The sequence below is a fragment of the Solenopsis invicta genome, chromosome 4 (assembly GCF_016802725.1).
Source record: "Solenopsis invicta isolate M01_SB chromosome 4, UNIL_Sinv_3.0, whole genome shotgun sequence".
Classification (NCBI taxonomy): domain Eukaryota; kingdom Metazoa; phylum Arthropoda; class Insecta; order Hymenoptera; family Formicidae; genus Solenopsis; species Solenopsis invicta.
In genome coordinates, this window is record NC_052667.1 from 4,557,122 (window position 1) to 4,571,356 (window position 14,235).

At 38.3% G+C, this 14,235-nt stretch overlaps 1 protein-coding gene across 1 annotated transcript in view; it reads right to left on the minus strand.

The window, feature by feature from the left end:
• Positions 1-14,235, minus strand: part of LOC105195613 — a 270,526-nt gene that overhangs the window by 119,207 nt on the left and 137,084 nt on the right.

The following is a 14,235-nucleotide window of genomic DNA, read 5'->3' on the forward strand; positions in this document are numbered from 1 at the left end:
TAAATGCGGCGGAAAAGAGGAAACGCGCGCCATATCTGGATTTAAGCGATCACAATTCCATATTCTACGCGAAATAGACGGCGATGCAAATTAAAAATCTCGCAATCAGTTAACGGGCTGATACGCGATATTTAATGAAATATCGACTAACGAGACATATCATTGAAAATGCATGATCAGAAATAAACCAGATATTCCCCGGCAGCCGCGCTCCGCGAGGCAGATAATACCTTCGATTGCGGGATATTTAATTATTTTCTTTTTCAGTGTACATACGTGTCAACGAGGCGAACTGCGAGCCCTCGATGTCGCGCACATCTCGAGAAATATAGCACGTGGAAAGCTGGGATCGATTGTGACAAGATACCGCTGCAACACCAGCGATAACTCGACCTCCTTGATTACCGTACGCGCCGAGAGAGAAGATGGAATTACGCTTCCTGTAACGGGTGGAGCGAAGTAGATCCCACCCGCAAAGTATTAAAACTCCAATTCGTTCCCGCGTTTTTAAATGTTTTTAAAGAAGGATCCTTTTGCAACAATCTAGAAAAGATTCTTGCGTTCGCTGCGTTTGCCGTGTTTGCTGCGAAACGCTTAATTTCCCGATCCCATTTAATTCTCTCTTGCGTTAATTGGAGCCCGTTGAAATTGAAACGGAACGACTATCGTGTCGCTGCATTATACCGCGTCGTTTGACCGCGTAATACTGAAATTGTTACGGCGGGCGGCACAATAAGGGGCTGAAACCGGTTTCAGCTTGTGTCAGCTATGTCTTTATCCTCTATTAGATAGAAAGCTCGCTTGCGCAATACCTCGTGAAACGCTCTAACCAGCTACTGTGTCGAAATACGATAGTAAGTTATACAATAGTGACTAGGCTAATGTTCAAGTATCTTTGTGTACGATAGATAACGTTTAAGATTAAATGCAACAATGAAAATTATTTGCTCAAAATTATTCGTATGCATTATATATTTCATAAACGTGTTGCTGAAATCCGAAAGCTAATGATGTACTTTACCTTTTTTTTTTTAAAAAAAAAGGCGCCAGAGATATGTACTTCTCGAATAAAAAACTTTTGTACTAAAATCTAAGTGATAATGCAGCTTAGCATAATTATAAATTAGTGATTAGCCATTTGATTTTTGTGATAGTAGAGAATTCCCCTCGGAATGTAGAGAAAAAATAAAATAAAAATACTTTTATTATATAATTTAAACTCAAGTTACTGAGTTCAAATTATTCAAAACTCGATCGGCTCTGCCAATGGAGATCCGATAATTTCTTGGCGCGAGACAATACCGTCTCTCTTTATTACATCCATAAAAATCGAAAGGTGTTTAATTAAGATTTAGTTTTATTTTTCACATCCCCCTTTTATAATTTTTGAAGAGTTATTAAAATTAAAGTAGATTTCTCTAATTAAATTCTCTCTTTCTGCGAAACGTGTGCAATTTATTATTATGATAATTTCGCGCAAATATTTAATTTTCTGTTACAAAAAAAGAAAATCATTCGCAAAGCCATCGCGCTCCTATTCCACTGCTATTAACTCCCAATTAGACCCCCGCGGGTCACTCGTTCTCTGTAACGCGCAGTGTCGCTCGCTCGTCCCAAATCGCTTCCGAGAGAAACGTAATTCGATTCCGTATCCTAAATTTACAAGCAAGTGCACATGTCCCCGCTGACGCCGCAGGCAGGTCAGCATCCCGCTTCGATCGACGCGACGGTTCGTACACGTCGTCGACGTCGGCGTCGGCAGCGATCGCACGTCCGTGTTTTTCCCGCTGGTCTCCTGTCATTGACGTCAGCGAAAGACCCAATTTTCGAGTCGTAACCGGGATGGGCCGCCCCGCCGCGCCGCGCGCCGGGTTAGTTTTACGAGAGGGTGTAACGGAAAGAAAACTGTCGCAGGAGCGAATGAGAAATATCGTAGCTCGCGTGAGCGTGTCTCGCAACTTGGGACGCGTGCGTGTGTTCCACGAGCGACAAGTTAACTTTCTTGCGAGTCGCTCGTCTCGTTTTCCGCGTCGTCGTAACTCGGCCGGAATAGGATTTCGACGGACTTACGCCCGCACGACGCTCCGGAATACGACATTACAAAATTTTTCGTTTTATATACCGTAACGTTTTCCCAACGCAGAGAAAAAGAGAGAAAGAGAAAGAGAGAGAGCGAGAGCGAATATGTATTTCGCTCCGTAAATCGCTCGGACGACGATTATTGGAAACTTGGTCCGTGAATCCGGGAATAGCGACTTCTCAGTTCAAACGACATTGTTGTTCCAAGCGGATTCAGGACGAAGTTGGATCGGAACGAACATCGGAGGAATTTGAAGAACGCGAAAGAGGGTTAATTCGACACTGTGTAAGCGGCTGCCGTATGCGCGGCGGTATCAAACTTTTCTCGTAAACTTACGTTACATTATAATAACATCAAAATTTTCCCTCTTTATTGATCTTTTTACGTCAATATTTGTGGTTATATAAACTATGAATTGTAAAAGTTAACGACTGGAGACGCGGAAAGTTGAAGATTAAAGTCTAAAATCAAAATTATGGAGATTATAAATTTGGACATTTACCGTGCTTCCCATGCAGACTTCTTAAATTTGAATTAAAAATTTTTATATTTACGTATCGAATGCACTAAATAAGTTTAAGAAATTGTCACTGGGAATATATAAACACACGTAATTAATAATATATCGTAATATTTGTGAACATTTTCCAAATTCAGTCTTACGAAAATTTATAGCTGCTGCAACAATCTTACCATGAGTTTTCTCAGAGTGTACACATTTAAATTCCAGTTTCTTATTACAATACAAAACCTATTAGTGATCTGGATATTTTTTTTCTATAATGTCTCTGTAATTAATCTGCAAAATATGTTATTAAGGTACAATGATTGTATAAAACACTTTATTGAGTGTTTGAAGAAATATTTGTAGCATTGATAAAAACTAACTTGGTTTAGTACACATATTGCAATAATAATAGTAGCTACATTTGATGGTATTATATATAATAACAACAGAATAATGTTATATAATAATTAGTGACACACAATCCCTTATAAATAGGTACTATTATTTTAGAAACATGATGCGCGTAGAGTTGTCTTGCGTGAAATTTCTTTTGTTTCCATCTGATTGTGAGAGTATGCACAACAAGTACTTTTATTTCGTTAAATACGTTATAAATTGCAATCTCATTATTGCTTCGCTCGTATATTAATGTAAAGTTCACTATAAACAATTTCTGACTATTGTACTATAAAAGCTTTGTAGTACATTTATTGCCGTGCGATGGCATGCAATGATAATAATTCTCATTACGATAATAATATTCCGACCTCCAAATAAACATTAACGTGATTTATTCATATTCACATTTCTGCATAATCTAAATCTGGACAAAGTATTATTACCTCGAGAAAACTGCGCACAAATGATAATGCAATAGCTGTAATAATGATAAATAAAAAAATTAATAAAGCTTTATAACGGTAGTAATAACGGGTAATATGTGTGTGTGTGTGTGTGTGTGTGTGTATTTTTTTTTCTATGTGTTTTCCTATGCTAAAAATGTATCTATTGTAATGTGTAGCAAATTTCCAAGTGTATTTCCTAAATTTTCTCATTAAATAAAATGCCAGTTTTACGATCGTAAAAAACGGAAATATTATTGTTTCAATTTTCAGTTTCCATTTCTCGAACGAGCTTCCACATTTCCGCTTATTATGCATCGCGTAATACGCAAGCGTTTTTATTTTTGCCATAACAAAGCGCGCGACGGCGTTAAACTTGGTTAATGATTATTTATAAGTAGTTCTGAAATTTAAATATGTACATCCCGAGAAAACTTCCGGCATGATTGTCGCAGGGACTATGAATTTTCGTAAGACTATAGCTGGAAAATTTACAAAATTTATAACGCTTTGACAATAATCCCGGTGATAATTTACTTATTCGAGGCATTCGTTACATAAGTATAACAATTTTTAGTTCTTCATCATTAAATGTGCAAATTTTTTTAGTCCCCCCCCCCAATAATTAATCAATTATTTAAAATTTTACTACAACAAAGAATTAAAAAATTTTCTACATGAAAAATTTCTTATTAGTAATTAAATTGTCATTACTAATGGCTATTATCATTGTTAAGCATATGTTGATTGTGTTATTTACATACCAGCACAAGAAATCAATAGACAAAATCAGCTTAATGATATAAACCGATATATCACCGCAATTGTGAAAATCAATAATAGATAACAAATGGGTATACATATGAATTATGATTGCAATAGTGACGCATTTTCATATTAGTATTTAGGATCATAATTAATATGCAGCAACTACAATACTATTCAAATATTGTATAGGGAATATGAAAACTTTATATATCCGCAAAATTAATCAATTTAAACAGACAGTAATGATAAGCGTATGATTAATATTTACAAATAATAAAGCTAATAATAATTATGTTAATTGTTAGTAATCTCACTATTTAGTAGACTTCCAATCCAATTCCGGTAAGTAAAGAGATCATGGGATACGCAGCACGGATAACAATCGAAATTTAATTCCAAAAAGAAAATCAGATACAACGTGCAACATGACACGCGTCCACAACTTCGCAATTAAGCCGAGATCAATTTCGAGCCGGGCAGGTACTCAATTCATCTAACACGAATATGCATCGGTGCCGACCTTTTATCAGATCGGGCCGAGCGCGAGAGAGGAGCGCGCGGTCCATGCCAATCAACGTTTTCATCCGCGTTGTCAGTTGTCCTATCTTGATCCGGCAGAATTCCGGACATCGGAAGCTCGAAGTCCTGACAGCGCGCACGATCACACTTCCCGATAATCCGCGAATTTATTCGCTCGCGGAGAAACGGTCGCCGCCGCGCTAAATTCACGGCCCTGCGCGCATTAGACTACGAATTGATAAATTAATAAAAGCCAGAAATTAAACCATCCCCGCGCCATGATAAATCATGGTGCGCTTTAATGCGTCATACATGAATGATATCCATTCATTTATTTGTTGTTCGTTTTAAGCGAAAGTAAAAGATTATAATTTAACAAGTTAACGTAAAATTACGACAGAAATCTTTCGATCGCTTGAAATGTTTAACTTTCTTAGTAATTTGCGGTTGCAAATGAAGAACTGCATCCTAACGTATCGCGGGTCTTATCTACAGACTTTGTTAACAAGGTATCCATTAATTCGAGAGAGGAGGAGTTGGGGTAGTGATAACGCGTTATCGATGCACTCGATGGGACATGCATGCATCGTCAACGACTACGCACGATCAGTCCTTTAACACAACAGGTGGTTCTGAGAACAGCGATTGATCGAAGGAACTAGTAATTAATGTAACGTATATAACGGGCTTTATCTCAAACATGTCCTAAGTAATAAATCAGATACATTGCCATCCTGCTGCAGACGCGTTGAACATGCTTGAATTTCGAGCCTGTTATCTTCCTCCCTCCCCTCTCTCTCTTTCTCTTTGTCAGATGTAACGTTATTCATGAATTTATGTTTCCTTTTTAAATAAAAATGTTTTTAATCAAGCAGATAAGTTAGAAAATTATCCCAACAATCCCTGCAAGTTCAAATAAAATAATTTTACGAGATTGTTATTCTAAATTTCAAAAAAATTTTTATGACGGATCGACAATAAATTTTTTTCTCTTTTAATAGCTCGGTCGACATGAGAGAATAAAGCGTGCCACATGCGTAATGGACGTGAATGCTTGAGCGTTCTATTAATTGAGTTTTGAAAACGGACGAATAAAACCTCCCGTATTTCAAAACGATTGTTCGGTTAACACGAAAACTGTGAAAACGTTAATGACAAGAGTAATAATAAACGCATTCGTTGTCATACACATCTTGATTAATATTGTGATTCCTGCTGTATTATAAATTCTGAGCATCCAGCCACTCGTTTCAGTGACATTCAATGCCGTAATGTTGAAATAAAAATTTTCAAAGTCCTTTTTTTATACATTTCTTTTTAAATCTTTAAATAAAGCGTCTTTAAACGTTTCACCGACGTTGTATAAACGACTACACAAAAAAAACCTTCGCGAGTTAGAACCGAAGAGGTATGAAAAAATAAAGTGCCTCGGAAGAAATGTTTGTAAAATATTCTAACGATTTTAAAAATAGCCGAGCGTAAAAGCGAACAAGCATGGTCAAAAATTAACGATGTGATCGTTTTCTTCCTTTTTATTCAGCGGAGAGAGGGCTTCCAACCATCCGCGCCGCAGCTCGTCCAATGTCCACGGAAAAACGGATTTCTCGTGGGAACATTATCATTTTAGTTGGCGGGGGATTGCACCGGCAATGTGCCGATTATCGATTCGAGCCGGCCGCTCGTCAAGTAATCAAGAGTCAAGAGATCCGACTGCACCTCTTCACGGATTCTGTCTGCACTTCGGTTTCCTTATCCTCCAGGGGACAAGGAGGGGCGGGGGAAGAGAGTGCAATGCGGTTTTCCGGCAGGAAAACACCGCTAACGAAAGTAAATTCTCACGACCAATCACTTTTCGCTGGTGCGAGAAGCACCGATAAATATTTTATCCGCGAACTCCTGCCGCGTATCGCCACATCAAAATTACACGATGAATTTGCAGCTTGAATTCCTTTTATTTTCCCAAAAAGCCAATTTTTATACACATAAGTAATCGAATAATTAACCTTTTGATATTACAACGCGTTTTTAATTCTCTCGAATAAACCTCGCATCGCGCATTCTCTCATCGATTACTCATACGCGGACTCATACGCGGAGATTACGTTTCTAGGATTAACCATGGTTGTGAAATTGTCGCTCAAAGGTATACACGCGGCTATCTCATTTTCCGCGTTCGAGGAAAATTAGCATTCTCGCGTCACATTTCACATACATATTGCTCTTGTGTACACGCAGCTTTAACGAGCCGCGTTTGTGTCGCAACACAACGCGATATTAGCATCGATTAACAAACGCGACTCAAAGTGTCTCGACTATCATGCACCATGTGCTCCCCGCGGGTATGCTTTTAGTCAAGCAAATATGGCTTCTAAAATCATTTTCCTTCTTTCTCATTTCTTCCAAGTAACTATTTATAAATATCTCTAAAAAAATATATTTCTGAAATAAATGTTTTTTTCCAAGTTCTATACAATATAATATTATGTATTCTTCATCACGAAATATCTTTATATCTTCAACAAACTCTCGACACTCGAGAAATTCTAAAAATGAAGAATTTACCATTCTTTTCGTTCCATAGAAAAAAATGAGACAAAAAAAGCAGAGATGGTTGAATGTTAGGGAGTCGTACGCTTCCGCGTGCATTTAATGACTCCATCGGAAAACGTGGGGTGTTTAAAGTAAGAGAGAAATCATTTGTTCTCATTTGTGACAAATTCGCAGGTCTTAAAAAAGAATTGCTTGAATGACGACGACGACGACGACGACGATGGCTGTAGATAAACGGCCGCAGCTCGCGACACTCCATTATGCAACGTAATGTCAGCAGATGCTGCATAATACAGCGAGAGGAAACAAGACGAAGATCGGAATAAGGAGGCAGGGCGATTATTAATTCACACTTTATCGTCGCTTTCCTCTTCGGGATGGAACGGGAAGAAACGGACGCGGAAAGAGAGAGAGAGAGAAAAGGGATGTTGGATCGGGCAGTAAGGCTAAAAGGAAATCTGTCGTAGTCGCGTGTTTCCGCCGTTTACAAAAGCCAGAAATGGGGCGCGATTTCAATGATAAATGGATTTTAATCAAACGCGTTCCGGAAGGAATAGTACGCGCGTTACGGCCTCGCGCGCGCGCGATATGCATTAACGATGAACTTAATTAGGCCATCGCCATTTATTCGCGAGTGACCAAGCCGCTTTCATCTCTCCTCCGAGAGGATTGATCTATGAAGAAATTTATCAGGATCGTCGGGATGACGAATCGAATCATTGTCAGTCGGCGAGAGAAGAAATTGAGTCGTGCGAGCGTGTGTTCGTTGCAATTTTCCTACAAACGCGCATGCGATCAAACTTTCCTTGCCGATGGAACAAGGAACGATTGATTGTCGTCTTGATATTAACGTGGAAAAATGTCAGGCGAGTCCCTAAAGCGGGAAGCTCGTTTTTGCAAAGCATATACATACGCGTATTCCGGAACGATGAGCTAAAATGGTTGAGCTAAGCAGCGATTGATGCGATTTGTGACAGGCGAACGTAAGTCATCGCGTAGAAGAAAATCACTATTTCCGCCTCATAAATATATTGCAAATTACCGCGAATTATTCATGAGAAGAAGAAGAAGAAGAAGAGGCACGCAACGTTCTATTTTTCACATTATCCTGTAAGATTTTCCAAAAATAAATCTTTCAGAAAACAGAATAAAAGTTTTCAGCGTAAACAAGCAAATTCGGAGAAGAGGCTTTTGTATTCTACGGCTGATTTACCGAGCGGCTCGAAATATCTAAAAATGTAACGAGTTAGATTAATCAGGCGAAATAAATACGGGAGATTAAAATTATATACAGGCCATTTCGCGAGTTTTGCAGAATTATTACAAGGGAAGAGTGCGATATCTTTCAAGGCGAGTGTTTGCGACCATACATTTGCAGCTTTATCGCGACAGTATTTAAGGCGATAAGTCATGCCGCCGAGAACCTTTCTGTCGACATTGGCGAACGTAACTCGACTTGTGTAAATTCAGACGTCTTTGACAAATAAGCATGCGTTGACATTTTAAATATGTATATAGAGAATTGAAATAAAATTCTTACGATAAATGCAACAAAATTTAGCGAGCAATGGAAACGTTAATTTTCAGCTTATAAAAGATCTCGCCGACTTTGTTACGATAAAACGCCATCAATCTGCCTCCGTTGACATAGTTTGATTGATTTCTGAAATACTCATTCTACAGCGGGCTTGTGAGAACGAATAACTTCCAGCAATTGAATCGCGATCAAAAAATTTTCGGCTTCTCTTTGGGAAAGAATTTTTATGTCGAATATACATTGTCATAGTTCTTTCTGGAAATAAAAATCTTTATGAATGCAGAGTGTCACGAAATTCGCAAATCGGAATACTGTAGTAAGAAAGTTCATAAAAAATTAAGCAAAATAGGTATTTGTTAATTTCTATTTGAAACTACAGTTTCAAGAGATATAAGAGTCTAAATATAACCAATCTATGTTTAGACACATGTTCGTGAAATGCAATATTAGTAAACGCACGACAGATCCAAACGTAATCTCTGATTGACTAACTTTAAGCTCCTATATCTAAAAAATTATTGCTTAAAAAATAAACATTTACAAATATTAATTTATTTATAATATAAACTCTCTTGTTATAATAATTTAATTCGTAAATTTTGGGACACCCTATAATATTGTTCTTTAATAAAATGAATTAAATAATAAAATTAATATTTATATCTTTTATAAGAAAAGTAAATAAAGTTCCGTTTCTAAATCCTTTTAGATAATTTATCATCAATCAAGGTTTAAGTATTTGTCATTTGCAAATTATCCTTTCCTACTAAAAGAAAATAATTTTTCCCTCAGAAAAACAGTAGTGCTGATAATCTTACTTTGCTGAGCTGCAGAAATCGCGCTTTATTCGTGAGAGAGAGAGAGAAAGAGAAATAGAGAGCGAGAGAGAGAGAGAGAGACGAGATATCAGCCAAGCTCGGATCAAGACATACATAGGTATATTTCTCATTAAGCCGTCGAAGTAGCGAGCGTAATTACGAGAGTAAATCCCTGTCTGGTGGTTATCTCGCCGGTATAGCCCGCTCATTAATCGGGGGATAATTACGTGCGGACCTCATCAAAGTCATCTTGCGAACGAGCGAGCGCGCGACGACGTCTCTCAACTTTCGTGTCACCGACATAAATCGATTTATGCCGTTTCGTCAGTCGGCGCTCGGTGCCTCTCTGCACTTGACACATGTATATCACCAATTAAGAGATCATCTCCGTAAACTTGAACACGGAGGAGTTTAATTGGATCGTCTTGTGCCTGCGCTTGTGCACTAAGGGAGACGCACGTGCGATTTACGCGACGAGAACGAGCGCCTCACGTATTGCAAATTATATTGCGAGCTCCGAATCTTCGTTTTGTTCGCCCTTGGGTGCCTCGGCAAAGCCGAAGAGAGAGAAACATAATCGGGAGAGAATTTCGACTCAATTGCGAGATGACAATAGCGACGTTGAAATTCCTCGGAACTATCTTTCTTAATTATAATTTCTTGTAATTTTCATCATTTAATATTGCAGTTCCCAGTGTATGTGTATATGTGTGTAATAACGAATACTAGAAAATTACGGTAAACGTTCCGGAACACTCTTCAGATCAAGCTTCTAGAAGCCGCGCCGTAGAATAAACAAATTAATCGCGAAAGAATGTATGCCGTAAATTTAAATAGATTAAAAACTTTATCGCCATTTCCATTTTCTTCTGTGCTACCATCAAAGTGTCTGTGTAACAGGTACAAAAAGGAACTTTTAGAACATTTTATAGTTCGTCGTGGCCGGCAACCATGTTAATTACGCGTCGAAAAGCGCCGCTTGCACAGACCGTCGTCGTGTCACGAAGCTTCCGCGAGGGAAAAAAAAAGTAAAAGCGTCAAAGTGAAAGAAGTTAACGGTCGGAATACTGGAGTGTGCGCACCGGGACTTCATTGACTCTAATTGGATCGTTCTCCTTGCCCGGTTGCCAAGACTTACTCGTGGAAGGTCCTGTAGCAACGCGCATATACTATATGTTGATACGTCTTCTACTCGATGCGCAAATATAGACGAGCTGCCTTCTCTTTGCGTTTATTCGCAAGATGCAAAGCTCTAGGATGAGCTGCACAGAGAGGGGACGACTAATTAAGCGGAGCGGCTCAAAGAGTGGTGAGGTAGAAAGAGAATCTTTGTGCGGGGTATCTTGTCAAAAACGAATACTAAATATAGCGCGCACGCCTTCTGCTTACAAATTTCTTCACGTGCACCCATATATTGCTTCCCACCCGTTTCATCCTGGTTACGATCGAAAAGTTAAGATTAGTTACAATTATAATAAATTGAGATCGCAACTGTATTATTTTATTCACAAGTTCGAAACTCAGTTTCAATCACGTTTTGAGAAATTAAACCGATACTCTTCATAAGGAAAGTTCTCTCTTCCTTTTTTTTTCTCCCCCTTCCTTCGCTATCCATCTATATTATTCTCCAAGAGAGATACAGAACTTTCAATCTCCAAACAAAAAGTTAGCTATAACAAATTTCGTTACTCGAATCAATTACGTGGCTCAAACTTAGCAGCGGTACTTTCTGGAGCGAGGAAATTAATGATGCATCCCGACGGTCGGAATTATCCGGCGCAGGGAAACGACCGCGAGTCACGTGACCCACGGGTGATGAAACTCCTTCATTTTAGGGGTGATCGTGGACCACGATGAAAAAGCGATGAAACGCGATATCCGGCTCTAATATCTCAAAGTGGAATGGCGCTTTTATGTCCCGCATCATCGTACATCGTTTTCCGGACAGGTTTCAGACCGGGTTTCGTTGCTGCGAGCGATGTCGCATGGCAGGACGTACGCGAGGACAACAGACGTCCCCGGGCAGCCTGACGAGAGCCATTCTTTCGTTCATCGCACACGAAATGAACATCCGCTTCGTCACTTTGTCGCACGTGACGCGCCGCGTAAAACAATAGTTATTTCCTCACGCCGAAATGAGTGACATAAATAGCGTCGTGTCGTTTTATCGACGTAACAACCATTTTCTTCGCTAAACTCCAACATCATTTAGAGTTTATTTCTACGGTCTATTTCACAGTTACTTGCATGTATTATTTTTATACTTTTTATGCTATTATTATATACGTTATCATAATAATTGTATTATTCTTCACGATTGTATTATAAGGTTTACGATTATATCATAATCACGTTGAATATTATATTCTTACTTAGGTTTCCTTTGAATTATTAAACGAAAGCTTATCACCGATCGTTCATGTAATAAAAATAAATGGAAAAGATGACTTATATCGGACCAACTTTTTAAATTAAAATCCAATTTGTCTTTCATTTTTTATCCTACAAGCTTAATCAATGCTCATTGCAACTCGGAATAATATCGATGCAATTATACCGGACTATTCTCATTATTGGACGAGATAAGCGTAAATGCATATTAGAAAATGTATTGCATCGGGTGGGTTCCCGATGGAATACGTGAGACGTGATGGGATACGAGCGGTAATGCATACACACGTGGTGGATTAGATAAGATTTAGTTTTTAGTGGTCGGCATATATAACAAATTTGTATTCATCTAGCTATTTGAACTCATCTGTACCAAACATACAAAGTGCATGCTTGAAAAGTTTTGTATTGCAATACGAATGGTATTGCAATGAAATATTTATTAATAGTACAAAAAGCTCTGGAAGCGGTTGAAGCTTTACAATGTGTATCCAAAGTATGATCGATCATACTTTATTATATATTTTCTGACACAAAAAATGAGTTTTTATTTGGTGGATAATATAATTTTATATAAATTTCTAAATTTTCTCAATTAATTTAATCGATTACATAATTAACTTGTATAATTAAAATTAAATAAAAAAATGGACTCTATGAACATTGATAGAGAATACAATAGATCTATTCTTCATTTACGCGATCCAGTAAATCATAAATCCTGCATTAAAATAAATCCTCACAAATTTATGTAGAATGATGTAGTTGCGTTTTTCTCGCGTCAAAACATATAGAAAAAAATATCGTAAAACTTTTGACGTATTGTATGTGTGTGCTCGTGAAAAGTCAGATTTAAAATTTTTACCATCCAACTCTCGACAATTTCTCGAGATTCAGCAAGCGTGCTCGAGTTTCTGCAAGCAACGCGCGCTATTTTAATAGTTTCTGTCAACTTAGTTACACGCCGCACGAGCGTCTATGTTTTATTTGAAGAATTTTATTTATCAATCTCAGGAAAGACGTGAACAATGTACCGACCGTCATTTTCGAACGGCGATAATAAAAATCAATGGATCGAGGTAATGTTCCATGCACGACAAAGTAAATTATTATTAAAATCCAAATTATTAAAGCCCAAATTAATTAAATTACATCGAGAAGCAGAAGATTTTGGATTAAACTTTCAACAATATTAAGGACTATGAACTTTATAATATTAAGGAGAGAATAATTAATATCCAAATATCATCTAGATATTAATTCGAGAACTCTGTTACAATTTAATAATAAAGATATGCTTCTCTAAAGAAGCTATTCAATTTTAATCATTTTGACAGAAACGAGATGAATAGTGCTCTGTACAACAACGTACATTACATCTTTGTTGATCTCATTTAGGAGATGCGATACATTGTCCGATTCGCTTTCACTCTACTTTGGACGCAAGTCTCGCGTGTGACTCATTCCGAAATGTATATATTCAATTGTTGCGAAAAATTGTCAAGAGAGGTCGAAAGAGGAGAAAGTCGGTAATCCGTCTTAAAGGGTACACAAACAGCGCTATCGCGCGATGCGACGGTGGATTCAGTTTGCGGACGTGGGAGTTGGCGTCAAAGTCTTCGCGTCGCGGCGGCGGGAAGAAAACTAGGAACAAATTTCGCGAGAGATTTCGCCTAGAAGCTACGTGATTTCGCCGCGAGGTAATCCAAAGCCAGGCGCGATAAGTCAGTTAAATCCCTTCCCGCGTTGTGGAAGCGAGAAGAGAAGGGTTGAGAGCTCGGCCGCCCACTTCGGTCGAGGACGTTTCCTCGGGTGCCCGAGACCATTACGGTAATCAATGGTTAGAGACCGCGTAGCCGGAGTACGGTGCTTCGTAATTTTGTACTCTTTGCTACTGATGACGTATTTTTGCGAACCGACTCGAAAGATTATCCCGCACAACAGGACAAAACGTAAAAGTTATCCTTGCGAAAAAACATTTCGTGCGTAAACACCGGACATTATTAAATCCGCAGATGGTTCAAGCACTTTGTGCAATTACAGTAATAATAACTGTAATAAGCGACTATAATATGCAAGCTATATTAGTTCTAGGAACGTTTCAGAACCGTAATTCGTTTGAAAATAGCTACGGCTCTGCGAGCCTGATATCTTTTCAGCCCTGTATGAAACTGATGCATAACTCGACTCATTTAATCTCGAGATGTAGACACATAAACATA